Below are 17847 nucleotides of genomic sequence, written 5' to 3'. Positions count from 1 at the left end.
GGGGAAGATTAGGTAATCCATCTTTCTTGTAGTTGCGGCAATTGAAGCATCCTACAACTATGACTTGATCAGCTGGTATAACCTTTATAGCCTCCTCATAGATGTACTAGTTTAATTTGACTTGTCTTCCTCTAGTGAACATGTTTGCGTTATTCTGGCCTCATAGAAGAGATAAATCTTGGCAACCTTAAGGGTTTGCATCCACCTTAGCCTCTTTAAATTATTTTGGAGGTAAGCAAGACAGTTTGCATCAATGTAACAATACCCTCCGCTTTAACATCCATCATCTTTCATAATATAAGGGTAAAGGATTGTATATCTAATCTAATATTCACATAATCTAGTTTCTCCAATTGAAACTAGAGGAGTGCATTGCTAACATAAGCATAACTTGGAAAATCAAGAATCGTTCCCAAGGTTTGTCTTTCTGCCAAAAATCAAGAACATATATTAACAAGAGAAGATTTTTACCATTAAGGGAAATGTATTTTATATTTTAATTATAACTAGTTTTATTTACTTGTGTTGTGTCATATATCAACATGCACTTTGATACCAACTGTAACATGCCCGCCCAAGCTACTTCCTTAGCGATACATTCTTAGTAGCCCATCAAGAGATGTCCTAGAAAACATTCGAGATTTTTTATGAAAACCCTCAAAGTTTGCTAACTAGGCTTGCTTGAGTCTACTCTGCAGTGGAAGTTTCGGTCATTCCCATGAAGATCGACCTGAGTCTTTTTGGTTAAATAAAATATAATTTGTTGATTAGTGTCACCGGCTTGAGTTTCCATCCCTTATAGAATTTGGTAATTGAAACAGGCTTGCATTGTGCTAGCTTCAAAGAGAACGGGAGACAAAGGGGAGTGTGGCACTTTGAGCCCTTCTGCCCATGGTTCTAAAGTGATGCAAGTCAGGTTTTCTGATCTCTAATGGTCTATAAAAAATGTGATTTTTATTCTTCTTTGGAAAGCTCTCCGCTCCCCGAGAGGCCACCCAATCATATGTCTGGATCCATCAGGGATCCATCCTCGTGCTTCCCTCGAGAGAGCATTTTTAATTACCCAATTACCTACCACCTTAGGTTCAACATATAAAAATGACTTCTTTGAATTATCTCTTGATACAAATTTGTTACACGACTTTATTTCATGACACAAAAACAGAGTAAAGTAATCCCTTCTCAATAGTTCCTTTAAGAAAAATAATTTTTTACAATGTTTTCTGTTCTAACTAGAATGATGTCAACCGGAATGCATTATTCTCTCCAAGTTCAGTTCCTAAACTAGTATTGGAACTTCCAAGATACTATCTAGAATTTGAAGGGTAGTTGGAAATTCATAAGAGCCTAATGAGTTTATGACTAGAGCTCCCTGGTATCCTCACCTCCTCCTGCCGACTAGAGTTCCCTATGACAAGACCTTTCACGTCATGATTGGTCTATACTCACTAACACGAAACAAAAAAAGAAAACCCCTTGGAGTAGGTTTTATTCATGTTGGCCTTGGGGAGGTCTAGTGCCATCAAGAACACTGCCTCAGTTGGTGTTATGTGCTCATCGGAATACTACCTCATTTGGTGATCTATACCCGATCATCCATCTTTTAGCCTAATGATTTTAGGAAAGATTAGTACCTAACTTACAATCACAAACATCTTATTTCAAATGCATTATACATACATTTTTAATAAATTTATTTCCAAGATAAATCTTTTCTTTTCAAAAATAATAATATCAAGGAAAAACTTAGTGTAAGCGGCAATACCTTCCAATAGTCTTCTCGGATTTCCCCTCCCTCGGGATCTAGTTCGGACTGAATCTAAACAAGAATTCTATTTTTGAGAATAAATCCCTTGGTGGACTTTTCTCAATGGAGTTTTGTGGGTCTTTGCCTGTGATTTTAAAAACATATTGGTTAGTTTTATTACAAAAAGTATTGTTTTGACAATCCCATCTCAATGTCTTTTATATACCGAGAATTAGCATCCTTCTTTATTCATAAGAGGTTTCCTTAGATCAATACAAATAAAAAATATTCAGTCTTTTAGGGACACCGTATCTTTCTTGTACTCTCCTTGGTACATCTTGTACAAACCCAAATTACCCCTTGGAATTTGCGATTAAGAATTCCTTTAAAAGATTATATGCAAGAAATAAATAAAATCCTATTTTACAAATGCATCTTTTTGTTGTCAATTCATGGGATGATGGCTTGCTAGTTGCCTTTATCATCAAAATATAGTACATGAGGATCCATGACGAGTGCTTGATTGAATGTATTCGCAACTTCATTTGTAATCCCAATACTCGTCACTCCATTTGTAGTGATTGTGTTCGCAGTGTTATTGGCAACTCTTGCCTCTGCAACCTTCATAACTTTCTTCTTTGGGGCCATGGTCTCTAATCGCAAGATTGTAAAGGGAATTTTGGCAAGGGAGCTTGGGATTGTTGCAATTGGATTGATGGGAATTTGATTGATGGGGGATGGCGATCACTAGGAATTTAGAAAAATCGAGAAGAGCCTTGATTCCATAGGGAAGTAGGGTAGAAGGGATAGAGGATTCAATTCCAAGAGCCTACGGAGTATCCTCCTTGTCTTCGTGTGATGAGAAATGAGAATTCCCATCCTTGCGCTTCTCTTGCCCCACTCCCTCTTGCTCTATAATCTTGAGAAGAACCTCTCCTCTCTTGCTCGAGCTACCTTTCAATGGCTACTTATGCCTTGTATTTATAGTTAAATTGAAGAAGAAGGGCTGTGGCCAAGAAGAGCTCTTTGTGGAGGGTATCTTAGCAAATCAGCAATCTGGAAGCTTTCAAGATGCAATTTGATGCTGGTGATTTGATCTTTGAGGTTCAGAGAGGTTGCCAGAGATACCATGAGTGATTCATTTGGCTCTCAAATGAAATTGCTTCAATCTAAGCCTCTCGTCAAACTGAGAAGAGGGGGAGATTGCTGAAGTTTTATGCCATGATTGAGGAGGAGAATTCAGGCTTTTGCTCGTGCTTTTAGGATCTCCAAATTTAGGAGAAATTGTGCACTGTTTTTTTGTCAAAAAAAAGGGGGGGGAGGGGGGACGACCTATTCATCATCATCTTCCTCTTAATCTTCTTATTTTTTTCATAAATCTTTAAGATTTAAAGCTTAAAGCTTTTAAACTTGCCTTACTTGCTAAGTTTTAAATGGGTCTATTCAATTATGACTTATGGTCCATGACTTGCATTCGTGTAGTGACTTCCATGGATGGCTACAGTCCCTATCAACCTGGGAAAGAGTCGAGTTATGAACTTCAGACTATTTTTATTTGAGACTTCCTCTATTTAATGGTCTAGAATTCTTCAAATATAATTGCAAGAAGTTGAGAAGATTGAAAATAAAGTCGGAATATCACACCAATTGACTTTGAAACTTTGGAGGTTCTTCTAATTCCATACAATGAAAAGTAAGTAATTTGATATTTTGTTAGATTTTATGAGTTCTTATTTTGCTAGATTATTGAAATATAATTGTTTTTTAATTCTCATTAGATCCTAATTGGAATAAACTGTGTGGGGAGAGGCAATGTTTCCTCATCAATTCTATGAAAGGAAGCCATGAAATGCCAAGTTGTAAGTTATATAATCTGGGGTCTTCTTGATATTTTTATCATTTTTTTTGCAAGTACTCTAAATATTTTGATTTTTTCTTTGTAATTACTCTAAATTTTATTGTATTTTTGGTACAAAGATAGGAGTCCACCTTATAGAACATGTAAGGTACCACGTGAGTTCAAAAGAAAGGGTATATTTATTATGTTGACTTACAATTTTCTAAAAACTAAAGGGATTTATAAATGTGCTTAATGTAAATTCACATTATGGGTGTTTTTATTTGAAAATTCTCAATGGCACAATGGGGGGATTTTTTTTGGGGGGGGGAGGGGGATGTGCCTGCGATGTGTCTATTTGAGAGCCCCAAATAAAAGTCATGTCTCCTTTACCACTAGTTTCTCTCTTGGTATACAAAATGTTGGATTATTTTCAAATCACTAGCCTGTTTGCTTGGGATATCCCTACTTCATAAGGATCCTATGCCTCTTTCAACATCCATTGTTAGCTATTAGTTTGTACCTTTCTCATTCAAACCAAAAGCATATGGTCTATAAGAAAAAAACTAATGCTTTCTCTTTGTAAACTCCTAAATGGCAACCCTCAAATAGAATTGTACCTTCCCTCCACAAAAAAAAGACAAAAGAAAAAGCTATGCTTACAAAATTGTACCATATGATTTTGTTAAAATAGACCTCACTTTTACCAATGGGTGGGTGCTTTCTCTTCTAATCACCTTATCATCCTCTACATGCTAAGAGAACTTGCTTCAACCTATGAGGATACACCCTCCTCCATGATCTCTACAAGGATCAAATTGAAGATTGAGACCTAATATCCTCCTCATAGCTAGACTTGGGAGGGCTACAATTGCATCTCAAGCCCCCCTCAAGTCTTTAAGTCCTTACTTTATCTTTTGATCTTATGCAGCTATGGAATATCAAAAGTATGCTTGAGAAATGAACTTTATGCTCAACCATAATTTTTAGAAGAATACAATATTTGAAAAGAAATTCATTCATCAAACACTCTTAAGTTAGGCCACCAAATATGAATGTAATGAAAAAATTTAGCTAGCTTAGTCGTGCTGACATGAATGGTACACTAGACATAGGGTTCATTGATTGAATTTTATCTTAAATCACTCCTCTCACCCCTAATGAAAAAAGAGAATAATCTTCACTCTATCATGTTTTTCAAACTCTTTGAATGAATTAGATTAAAAGGCCACTTTAATTTTATGGAGGTTAATTGTTTTGCAAAGGGAAGAGAGGGAGAGTATGTACGTGTGCGATTTTGTGAAAATGTGTTATTTTGTGAAAGTGGAGAGAGAGAGAGAGAGAGAGAGTGTGTGTGTGTGTGTGTGTGTGTGTGTGTGTGTGAATATATGCCGAGCATGACATAGAGAGAGGGTCAACACAGTCCTAGTAGGTCTACCTTCCCTCGAGCTAGCGTGGCAGAAAGGATCTGAAGTATCATCATCATTTAGATCATCATTCATGCTAGCAACATTTCTTCAAGTCTAAGTAGAGAGTTGGTCTGGCAATCCATAGCTGCCCTTTGCATTCAATCAAATCTTAGGAAGAACACCATATTGGGGAATATGGGAATTTCCCATATGTTTGGGACACGTAGTCAAATCTTTGGATTTATCATAACTTGAACATTATAGGTCCAAATCGAGCGCTCTATAGCTCAATAGATTCCATTTTTCAAGTGCTTTCCAATGATAGGTCACATCATATGGTTTTGAAAATTTTATAGGCATCTTATTCGGGTGTCACATTTTTAGTATTCAAAAAATGGAAATTGGGAGATTCCCAAACTCACTAATATTGTGTTGAAGGGAAAGGGGGAGTCATTATGGATGCAATACTTCAAAGATCCTCGTAGTTGTGGGAGTCAAGACAATTGCAACAATAAGGTAGTTTGCCCCAATATATCTAAATACAACATATTCAACCTTTGCATCTGACGTATTCAACCTCTGCAAAATGCATACACAATAAGCCTCTAAGCTAGGCTACAACAAAGAGGTCAGTCCTTTCTTGCTAGATCTCAATATCAATTTACATTTATCATTTCTTGGATAGCAAAGGTAGGTGTAATTGGTTTTAGTAGAGCTTGAGTTGAGGTTATGTGTGAGAGGTAGTCACAAATGTATGTGGTTCAAAGCTCTTAAAGGTATAAGAGTTAAGTCCATCCGTGAAGACCAACTATACTCTCCTAGAATGTGACATGTTGGAGCACTAATAGATTGTTGCATCTTATACATTCTTATCGGGAGAAAGGGAAATTTGGGATGCACTTTGTAGGCAACATGGCTTATTGATGTACTGCATTCAATCCATCAATCATTCTTGCAATGATTTGCATGGCATAGTTGCCATAGAGATTCATCATGGAGGGTGGCAAGATCAAATCGAGCATACGTAAGTCAATGGGCTGGTTGCTGGCCCTTCATATCAAGGTGAGGACTATCCTAGCTATCATGGCTTTTGACCACTGTCCAATCAATGTAGTCTTCAAAATCGCCTCCATTTCAACTCAATGTATCCTTCTTAAAGAAACATAAATTCATTGAGAAAACCAAACAAGCTTTGGCTTAGGTTGGTTGAAGGCAAGTTGACCTCGCTCTTAGATTAGAAGGCTACATGTTTTTATCAGATTGCACTTTCAAAGGAAGATGGTAGAGATCAAATTGCATTTAGAAGAAAACATATGGTTGGTGTTTCTAGATGTAAAGAGTTAATTTTGTATGATATTGCTCTTAATCATAAAGATGCTATTCTCATGCGGCTCCTAGTAGAACATATTGCAGATTTTCTTATAGCTCAAGAGATGAATAAGATTGAAGGTTTGAAAATCCAATTAAAGGGAAGATAGTTGATAGAGGGAGATACCCCCATCCTCTCTTTTTTTCAATACTCTTAAGATCAAGTAGTATAGAAAAGAGATTATAATCTTGATGGAAGAGGAGAATGGATGCTCTCGTTTTGATGGCCTCCACATATTTTGTAGACCTCTGCTGATGCTCTCCACAACTTCCTTAATCGTAAGTGAAGCTGGTTGTTAAGATAAAGAAGAGGGTGGATTTTGAGAGGAATGAAAAAACAATCATCTTGAAGTCAAAATACAACTAAAAGAACTTATACCCACAAACCTCTTAAAGAAGAAAAAGTGGGCTCTTAGACATCTAGCAAGCTACCCCTCTACTAAACTAAATGTGTTCATCTGGAAGATATTGGCTAGAAAGCTACTGATGAAAGATGCACTTGCCGATTTTAGAAAGTTTCAATACTATGCCTTGTTTGTTTTAGGGAGACATAAAACTATCCTACACTTGTTTTGGCAATGCCCAATGTCAAAGAAATTGTAGACTAAACCAAAAAATTGGGTCTCCCAAAGCGGGTCTTAATGCTTCTACTGGCATGTGTCTAGCACGTTTTCAAGGACAAAGGTGCCTCGAATGGTAAAACCCTCAAGCTTTGGAACATTGTAAGAGATGTGATTTTTAAGCACACGGTTTCGTAGAAACATGATTCCTATGTAGAAATCTAGGGCCCCATAGGTGCACTTTTGTTTAGATCATGTGTATTTCAAAACCTTAGCCTTATTGAAAAGCTTAGGTAGTGCCCCACACCCTGCCCCCCCTCCCCCCCCCCCCAACTACTGCAGTGAACTGTATGCCAAGATAGTACTGCAAATGGCTAAGATTTGTAACATCAAATGAATGTTGTGATTTGACCTTCAAGGCCACAATACAGTACATCTCGTGGAGCCCATTAAATAGCATATTGTCCATCTAAATAATGAGAATCAATAGAACATCTGCATTTATGTGGACAAAGAGCGTGCTCTTAGTGTGAGTGACTAAAACCAAGAGCAATCAAATGAGTGTTCATCTTGCCATAAGTGCTTGTTTCAAACCGTATGAGACCTCATGTAAACAACACCTTGCTCCTAGTATTTGAGATATAATTCAAGCTACTCTCCAAGAGCTAGGGTGATGGTTTTGGGGTAAAACCATCGGATATTTCTTGATGATGTAAGTTTTTTTAAAAAAGGCACTTAAGTGAATTGCAATTTTCAAATGCAAAGCTCACTGCCTTTCCATTCCCTCGCACATGAGAAAATTTAAGCAAAAATGTCATAAACCTTGAGATTGCACAATCGTGTGCATCTCTATTGACGTGTGTGTGTGTGGGGCATCATGAGCTAGCACTATGCCCCCTCATCTAATCCTCCCTCATCACAATGCTCATCTAGCAAGAGCGAACCAAGCCTTGGCATTTAGCCACTGCCCACAAGCAAGGTGCAGACCTGCCCCATAGCAAAGATGAGGACGAAAAGAATGCTTGCGTGGTGAAGATTGACTTCAAAGCTACTTACCTCAAATCTCAGCTACTTCGAAAGGACCCTAGTCGCCTCAACTAGAAGCAACCTACCCAATCTTGTCATCTTGGGTCTCGTGCTTCTCGGTGTCCTCATCATCATTTGCAACCACGGTAACTCCTTGGCCCTCCTCTGTGTCCACTCAAGCCCAAAGAGTGCCGAGAAGAATCCATACCCTAAAGTAGACTTCAAGAAGGTATAGAAAGTGGTAGATAATGGAAAATTCCATGTTGTCAAGGCACACAAATGGATCGTGATAACAGCATTTGACTCTTTCACGAAGCAAGTTTAGGCTATGGTGAAAATGTAGGGATGGCAAGTTGTTGCCGTTGGAGATGTAGACACACCAAATGATTGGGAAGTGAGAGTAGCCATTTTCTTGTCTGTTGAGTAGCAAAGCAACTCTTGGTTTTAGGATCCTTGCCCACCTTCCATATGTTTCATATGTGAGGAAGAGTGTTGGATATTTATTTGCAATCTAGCATGTTGCAAAGGTGATCTATGATGTAGATGAGAATGCATCTGTAATAGGGGGGATTTCAGCAACCACTTTAACTTGGAGCTATCTAATAACAAGACCAACCCTTACATTCACTTTGGCCAGAGACCTGTGTGGCCTAGGGGCTTCCCTTTGGAATCTATAAGCAACATAAATGCAAAGATTTGTTATGGACATGTGCCAAGTGGAAAACCGACTATTCTCAGCAAGGATTAGCCAATGGGTTCCCTGACGTTGATGTTATTTTTTATAATACTTGAAAATAAGAATCTGAGTTGTTTGATATCAAGTTTGATACACATGCCCTTCCTATTGCAGTTCCACAGGGTACGATGGCTCCCATTAATCATCTCAATACATTGTTCCATTCTCAAGCTTTCTGGGCGCTCATGCTTCTTGTATCAATAAACCCTCTAGTTTCAGAAATAATGAGGGGATATTGGGTGCAAAGACTCTTATGGGAGATTGGGGGTTATGTGACACTATATCCACCATTGATTGACTGGCAAGATACCTTGAAGCCACATTTCTTTGAAGATGAGAAGGAATTACATGACAGTGTTGACATGCTGGTTGACTTTTTGGTCTCTTGGAGATCAAAGAAGGCAACCTTCTTTAAATGATTTGATGATCTAAGCTATTCTATGGCTCAAGATGTGGATAGATCAAGTTGATGATCAACCTTCTTTAAACGAGTTGATGATCAAACATGGTTTTGGACAGCTCAAGATGTGGATTATATTGTGGCTTGGCTTTAGGATCTTGTTTCAATGGGGCGTACCCAACCAAGAATGTTCACTCTTGAAATTGACAGGGGGAAAGCTTTGATAGATCTGTCAGTATGTTGGGAGTTTGTGCCTTTGGCACTCCCCTTCACACACCTTGGTGTGGTTGAAGCTTCAATAGTAGGCTTTGAAGTTGGAAATTTGCTCAGATGGAGAAAGTTTTACGGGGATGTTGTCTTAATCATGTTCTGTGATTGCCCAATTAATAAAACAGCACTTGGATGGAGAATGCTTTATGGCAGAATTTTCAACACTGTGGTTATACTTTTCGAAGAAAGTGATCCAGCTTTTGGAGTTGAAGTAGTTGAAGAATGGCACGCACACAAGTGAGTGAAATAAATACTCTTTTAGCTCAATGTGGATATACATGCTAAAAGTTATCATGACATTTAAATAGCTTGTGTTTGTAGTTTATATCATTTGTTTCTGAAGGTCTAATCCATAAAAAAAATCTTGCGTTGATGTCTTGGGAGGATTTTTAGTTCATAGGCTTACAAATGACATAATTATAGGGAAATGTAGCTATTGTCCTAGGGGGCACCTTCTCTTTGGGCTTCTTTAGTCCATCTTGTATTGGTAGATTTTTCACAACTAAAGCTTTGAAAGTAGTAGGTTCTATTATGTTGCAGTGTGTAATATTCCCACCATAATACTTTATAAAACAAATTCAGGCTTGAAATGTTTTAAAAATTACTCATTGAGTTATCACATAAGTGACTGCATGTAATATCAAATCTTGCAATAAATCAATTCTGCAATCCAACACGAGAAGATGCCTCAATGAACCCAGCCAACAAAAAAGAAATACGCCTCATAAATAATATTACGACGGATTGATCATAATATTTCTGGTATTATATTTGAGTTAGCATTCCCGATTCCATTTAATGCATCAAAGATCGCATTGATTTTGCAACATCAAGACAAATCGCAAAAGCCTTAATCGATAGACAAAGAACGCGCAAGAACAAGCATGATATTGAGTAAATTAAGTATAAAAGAGTATGGCATGACTTTATAAACTAGATAAGTCATGAGGTAACTTGACCAAAAACTACCAGATGAAGTCGTTTTGATGAACAAAAGACGTTTTTGAAAAAATACGCAAAAAAATCATGACTTTTTTATGCCTAGAGGGAGAGAAAGCATTTTAAAATCATCCCCATGCCACCATCCAACAGGTAGGCAATCAAAAAGCATTTTTTATCAAGCTTGCTTAGCTCTTGACAAGTAACCAAAAGAATGAGTGACTGCATATGTCCCCCTCATGGCTATAAATATAACCCGTCTCCTTCACAAAGAAAGCAAAAAGGAAGACCTCCTGATGATAGAAAAATTTATCTACATCTCTTTTCCATTCTAGCTTGAGCCTTGAAGAAGGAAAATACCCCTCTTCTACCTCATTTCCATTTTCTCTACCCCCTGTTCCACTTTCTTCCATACAATCATATCGCTAAGCAAAATGCTGGTGAATTTTTTCTAGACGACCACCAACTCTCCTTGGTCTACCACGTTAATTTCACCTAATATCCATGGCTCCACAAGGTTGCAAAAATTCAAGAAGCCCATTTGAAGCAAAAGAAGCAAGAAACGCGGTCGATGGAGAAAATGACGCGATAGAAATTGGCAAAATTCTCGTTACTACAAACCTCATAGAGTTAACATCTCCTGGATTTGCAAAAAAATAATGTTTTATAAGCTTATCACTATATTTGGCTTTAAATTATTATAAATGCATTTTAAAGAAGATGCATATGAACTGTCGCTTAGGAAAATTGGCTAAGTAATATAATAATAAACTATTCAGTGAAAATACTCTTTCACTTGAAAAAGGATTATATAATTTATAGAAAATCATTTAGATAATATCATGAAATAATCAATGCATTAAATCAACAGAAAATTTTATAGGAAAATATATACTAGACGCGCATAAGTTAGGTGCGTAGTAATATAATTTGATGTTTGAAATATGAAAGAAAAATTACACTTATGACTTTTACATTGCTTAGAATAAAGTTTTAAGAAAAACAATTAGCATTGCATTTGTGATATAGCTAAATGAAAATTGATCTTCCTAGATAATATTGAAAGTTCGACAAATGGTCGAACATCGTCGATTAAACCATAGAATACGAGTAGAATAAAATAAAAAATATTTTCTTGCTGAAAACACACACAATGTTAATATTAATGGTTATATTAGCAAGAGCATCAATATCATGAGTCGACCTACATAGGAATCAACGAGAAAACCTTACCTAAAATATCGAGGATGCTGAAGCAAAAACAACTATGAAATATTCGACAATCCTGAAACTATAAGTGTCTGGAAATTAAATAAATATCGAAAGTCTATAAGGCTTATTGGACATTGATAATAATTTGTCGATACAAATTCTAATGTCTAAACAGACTTAGAAAAGCATTTGAAATCTTGCTAAGTGTGGGTTAGGGCAGCGCAGCGCATGAATTGCCTGCCATAGGTATAAATGCCCATATTATCTTTTAGGGTGAAAATACCAAGTTTTCATAAGGATAAAATTGACTTTAGATTCACGAAATAACTTGCGGATTCGGAAAAAAGAGTTGGAAGTAGGAAGTGAAACCCTAAGAATAAGGTGGGATCTTAAAAGAGAAACCTAAGAATTGGGTGGGGCTACTTCCGATGCTAAAAACACTTGCTGCCATTTCTTTTTTTAATTTTTGCGTGTATTGATGATTGCACAAGAATGATTAATTGTGCTTGTAGCAATTAGATTTGATGGTAAATATATAATCAGGATAATAAAAGGAAAGATCACGCTATGCCTCCCCCACGACTAGACACAGAACCCTACTCCAAGGGGGATTGTTTTGTACCGCCATGAGGAGCTTTGGATCGGCCCCGATGGTGAGAGGTCACTCGGTGAGGAATCCACTAGGCAGGAGGAGGCGGGAGTGCCAGGGGGCTCTGGTCGTAAATCTCTTGATCTCTCCTAGGAACTGATTGACTCTCACGCGAATCAGGATGGGATCCTAGAGTCCCCAATACTAGTGAAGGAATGAAAATCTTGGAGGGTTTGCTTTCTTTTGCACAAACAGAAGGGATTTTTTTATGAACGGAGGTTTTATCTTCTGCATAGGTAGAAGGGGAAAAGCATTGTAAAAAACTTTCACAAAATAATAAATAAATATGTTTTGCCAAAAGATTGTTTTCCTCTGTCTTTGTGTTGTGTCGTAAAATTATGCAAAGGAACCTATGATAACGGGTTAATTAACAAAGCTACTTTTATATGTCATAATTTAATGTGATAGGTAATTAGAAAACTAAAGAAAACCATTTGTGAGAAGTGGGTGGGTGAGATCCTTGACGGAATCGTCCTACGGATGGGTGGTCCCGGTAAGCTGGGAGCTTCTTTCAAGAGATTGAATGAAGCATTAACTAGGAGAAATTATGTAGAGCCCAACATTGACTTACCTAGGGTTGAGTCTTAAAACCTTGATCAATAATTATCTTAGAGGAAAGGTGGAGTAGCTGTGCCAAAACTCCATTAAGGTTCCCTGAATCCTAACTAGTTGCTGGAAGAAAGCGTTGCAGTCCATGAACCAAGGGTAACTACGATCGCTCCATTCGGACAAGAAGCCCTTGTGGAACACCTCCGATGGAGCTAGTTGATGCATTAAGACCTCAGTTGTCAATTTAGGACCCCGAGCTTACAGTTTGATCCTCATGGGGATGGCCTATACCAAATTTTCATAAGGATAAAATAGACTTCAGATTCACGAAATAACTTGCAGATTCGGAAAAAAGAGTTGCAAGTAGGAAGAGAAACCCTAAGAATAAGATGGGACCTTAAAAGAGAAACCTAAGAATTGGGTGGGGCTACTTCTTGTGCTAAAAACACTTGCTACAATTTCTTTTTTTAATTTGTGCATGTATTGATGGTTGCACAAGAATGATTAATTGTGCTTGTAGCAATTAGATCTGATTGTAAATATATAATCAGGATAAGAAGAGGAAAGATCACGCTATGTCTCCCCCATGGCTAGAGACGCGGATAAAATAGGTATAAATGCATCAAAGATTGCATTGATTTTGCAATGGCAAGACAAATTGCAAAAGCCTTAATCGGTAGACAAAGAACGTGCAAGAACAAGCATGATATTGAGTAAGTTAAGTATCAAAGAGTATGGCATGACTTTATAAACTAGATAAGTCATGAGGTAACTCTATTTCATTTTTCTAATGATAAACATACGCATATGAATCTTATAATAATTGATAGAAAATCATTTGAATAATATCATGAAATAATCAATGCATTAAATTAACAAAAAATTGTATAGGAAAATATATACTAGATACGCATAAATTAGGTGCGTAGTAATATAATTCAATGTCTGAAAGATGAAAGAAAAATTACACTTATGATTTTTACATTGCTTAGAATAAAGTTTTCAGAAAAACAATTAGCATTGCATTTATGACATAGCTAAATGAAAATTGATCTTCCTAGATAATGTTGAAAGTTCGACAAATGGTCGGACATTGTCGATTAAACCATAGAATACGAGCAGAATAAAATAAAAATTATTTTCTTGCTGAAAATACACAAAATGTTAATATTAATGGTTATATTAGCAAGAGCGTCAATATCATGAGTCGACCCACATATGAATCAACGAGAAAGCCTTACCTAAAATATCGAGGATGTTGAAGCAAAAATAACTATGAAATATTCAACAATCCTGAAACTATAAGTATCAGGAAATTAAATAAATATTGAAAGTCTGTAAGACTTATTGGATATCGATAAGAATTTGTCAAAATAAATTCTAATGTCTAAACAGACTTGGAAAAGCATTTGAAATCCTACTAAGTGTGTGTTAGGGCAGGGCAACGCATGAATTGCCTGCCATAGGTATAAATGCCCATATTATCTTTTAGGGTGAAAATACCAAGTTTTCATAAGGATAAAATAGACTTCAGATTCGTGAAATAACTTGCGGATTCGGAAAAAAGAGTTGCAAGTAGGAAGCGAAACCCTAAGAATAAGGTGGGACCTTAAAAGAGAAGCCCTAGAATTAGGAGGGGTTGCTTCCTATGCTAAAAACACTTGCTGTCGTTTCTTCTTTTTTATTTGTGCATGTATTGATGGTTGCACAAGAATGATTAATTGTGCTTGTAGCAGTTAGATCTGATTGTAAATATATAATTAGGGTAATAAGAGGAAAGATTGCGCTATGCCTCCCCCACGGCTAGACTTGGAACCTACTCCAAGGGGGATTGTTTTGTACTGCCATGAGGAGCTTTGGACTGGCCCCGATAGCGAGAGGTTGCTCGGTGAGGAATCCATTAGGCAGGAGGAGGCAGGAGTGCTAGGGGGCTCTGGCTGTAAATCTCTGGATTGCTCCTAGGAACTACCTGACCCTCACATGAATCAGGATGGGATCCTCAAGTCCCCGATACTAGTGAAGGGACGGAAATCTTGGAGTGTTTGCTTTCTTCTGCATAGACAAAAGGGATTTTCCGATGAAAAAAGGTTTTATCTTCTGCATAGGCAGAAGAGGAAAAGCATTGTAAATAACTTTTGCAAAATAATAAATAAATATGTTTTACCAAAATATTGTTTTTCTCTGTCTTTGTGTTGTGTCATAAAATTATGCAAAGGAACCTATGATAACGGGTTAATTAACAAAGCTGCTTTTATATGTCATAACTTAATGTGATAGGTAATTAGAAAACTAAATGAAACCATTTGTGGGAAGCATGTGGGCGAGATCCTTGATGGATTCGTCCTACGGATGGGTTGTCCTGATAAGCTAGGAGCTTCTTTCAAGAGATTGAATGAAACGTTAATTAGAAGAAATTAGGTAGAGTCGAGCATTGACTTACCTAGGGTCAAGTCTTAAAACCTTGATCAATAATTATTTCGAGACCGGGGAACCGGATACGCATGTAGAGGAACCTTGTCCAGATGAATAGATAGACTAGGATGCTAAAAGGAGAATTTGCAAAGAGATTAGTTGGGAAGCAGACCAGTTCTCTGTGAGGAGAGGGTCATAGTAGATGAAGATTCAGGCCAATTTGACGACACGATAGAAGAAGAAAGGCACAGGGGGAGTCAATGGGATGAAAGGGAAGAGTGGGTGGCAGACACACTATACCACGATCATTTTGACGAACTGGAAGAGGGCTATGCGCCTGAAGAAATGTTTGATGATTAGTGTGCGTGATATGAAGAGTTCAGATGGGAAGAAAGGAGGGATCGGTTTGACTATCATGAAGAGCAATCTTTTGAACCAGGATATGAAGCTGATGGTGGTCAGTGGGGCAGGGTGAAAATGAGGAGACCTATGGGCCGTATTATGAAGAGAATGACCACATGTTGTACCACAAGGAACAAGTATGGGCTAACAAGACGAGCTTTGTGTTTGATGGAGTGTTGGTGGAAGAGTGTGCAGAAGAGAAGACGACTTGCAGGTCGGATCTATTACTAGAAGGGGTAGTCCTTGAAGAGTGCACAATGGGGGGTGAGGCAAAGGAGACCGAGCCCCAAGTAGATGATTCTTTTGGAGGTGAAGTGGATGGGCTAAGGGATGAACAGATTGAAGATGTATGCAGTGGTGAAAAGGAAGACTCTTACACTTGGAGGGAGGATAAAGAAATCGGGGCAGGTTTAGAGACTCCTGCACTTGGGGGGAGTATAAATAATTTGGGACAGGTGGAACCATCTTGTGTTGAAGAGCGGGTTGAGCGTGATTGTGTTGATGAGGAGATGGCAGGGGTTGAGAAAAGGAGTGGAACGGGGCTAGAGGCCCTTTCATTGGATGGGACAGAGAATGAGGTTGAATGGGAAACTTTTCTAAATTTAGGGCCAAGGATTCCTCGAGCTGGGAGGATAAAATAATGGTTGAAACTGATGTTCTGGATGGAGAGGCCAAGTGGCCGATTGTTGAAAAACTCGTGAGCCACGAGTCTGAAGAAATGGTCGTGTTGCGGGTTGAGGTGGAGGAAGCAGGTGGTTGGGTGTTGGAGGAGGAGGATGAGAATAAAAGGTTAGTGTGTGAAGGACTCGTGAGTCACAAGTATAAACGAATGGCCAGGTGTGATGAAATCATGAGCCATGAGGATAAAAGAATGGCCGTGGGTATTGAGAATGAGGTGGGTATTGAGAGACTCTTGAGCCGCGAGTATAAACAAATGGCCGAGTGCAAGAAAAAGGGTGGTGAAAGACTCATTAGCCGCGAGTATAAAGAAACGGCTGTGTGTGGAGAAAAGGATGAGGTAAGACTCGTGAGCCACGAGTATAAACAAATGGCTGAGTGTAGGGAAGAGGATGGTGAAAGACTCGTGAGCCGCAAGTATAAATGAATGGCCGAGTGCAAGGAAGATGAGGTGGATGAGAAAAGACTCGTAAGCCGCGAGTGTAAAGAAAAGGTTGTGGGTGGTGAGGATATGTGGTGTGGCAATGAGGTGATAGATGATAGAGCAGTGGAGGTCAAGGGACTGGAAAAGAGATGTGCGAAGAAGAGAACAGAGAAGGAGGCCCGTGTTGGGGAGTGGGCCAAATCCAATGATACTTCAAAACACCATTCAGCTCTCAAAAACAACAAAAATCAGCCAAAAAACAAGTCATTTCAACACTCAACATATCCCCACACTTAATAAGGAAGTGTCCTCGCGATCCAGGAAAAAGGGAATACAAGTTCAGAGAAAAGCTCAACTTTGATCTTCAATATCTTTTCAAAAAGAATCCATCCACCACGACCCCAACTTATAACCTGTATCTGATATAAAAATACAAAGAAAGGAAAACCCTTTATATAGTAACACTTCTTATCAAACTAAAAATCACAACAAATTTGTAAAGGATATAAGAGGTTTCTTCTTCTTCTTCATCATCTTCAACTCTCCAACTACGAACCCAGCACCACAATTCTCCAAAATGTAGCTCGCACACGAAATCCAATCCAATAGGAATCCACCACATTCGTTTTACATAAATGAACTCACAACACAAACACTAATACAACACAACCATCTGAATGACTCCTCCAAAAAGAGAGATTTTCATTAAAAAGCATCCACCATACATTGGAAAGGTATCAATGAAGATGATCCCTCTTGAAAGATTGATGTTGTCGGAAACGATCCATAGACAAGGATTCATCTACAAAGGTTTTGGGAGGATTTTGAAAAAATTGAAGACATCACATCCTTTCCAACAGGACCAAGTATCTGCTAGGCAAACAAAGGGCATGAAAATACAAAATATCCAGCTGTTGGGAATCAATGCTCACATTGACATTCCACAACTTTGGAATAGGCTTGGAATCATTATGAGAGTGCCTATGCATATATGCCAGGTACCAACCAAAGTAAGCAATTAATCTCACTGAAGGATCCGCGGACTGTGAATACTGCTGAGCAAAATGAACATAGTTCTGATAAGCTTGACTGGAAGTTGTCCATTCTCCTAGAATTATTGGCCAATTGATCTGAGGTCCTGTAAGGGAATCATCCGAACTCCATCCCCTTCTTCTGGAAATCTGATTATCAAACCCGTCACTGTCACTAACCAACTGAGGTGGTTGAGA

General features: G+C 38.1%; 1 pseudogene; it reads left to right on the top strand.

Annotated features, from left to right (window-relative positions):
• Nucleotides 1-5986: 5986 nt before the first annotated feature.
• LOC148025290 (putative glycosyltransferase STELLO1 pseudogene) lies at nucleotides 5987-9594 on the top strand (annotated as a pseudogene).
• Nucleotides 9595-17847: the final 8253 nt, after the last annotated feature.

Source organism: Lygodium microphyllum, chromosome 14, assembly GCF_053477565.2.
Source record: "Lygodium microphyllum isolate KBCC chromosome 14, Lygodium_microphyllum_v1.1.10, whole genome shotgun sequence".
Lineage (NCBI taxonomy): Eukaryota > Viridiplantae > Streptophyta > Polypodiopsida > Schizaeales > Lygodiaceae > Lygodium > Lygodium microphyllum.
This window is presented reverse-complemented; position numbering and strand designations above follow the sequence as displayed.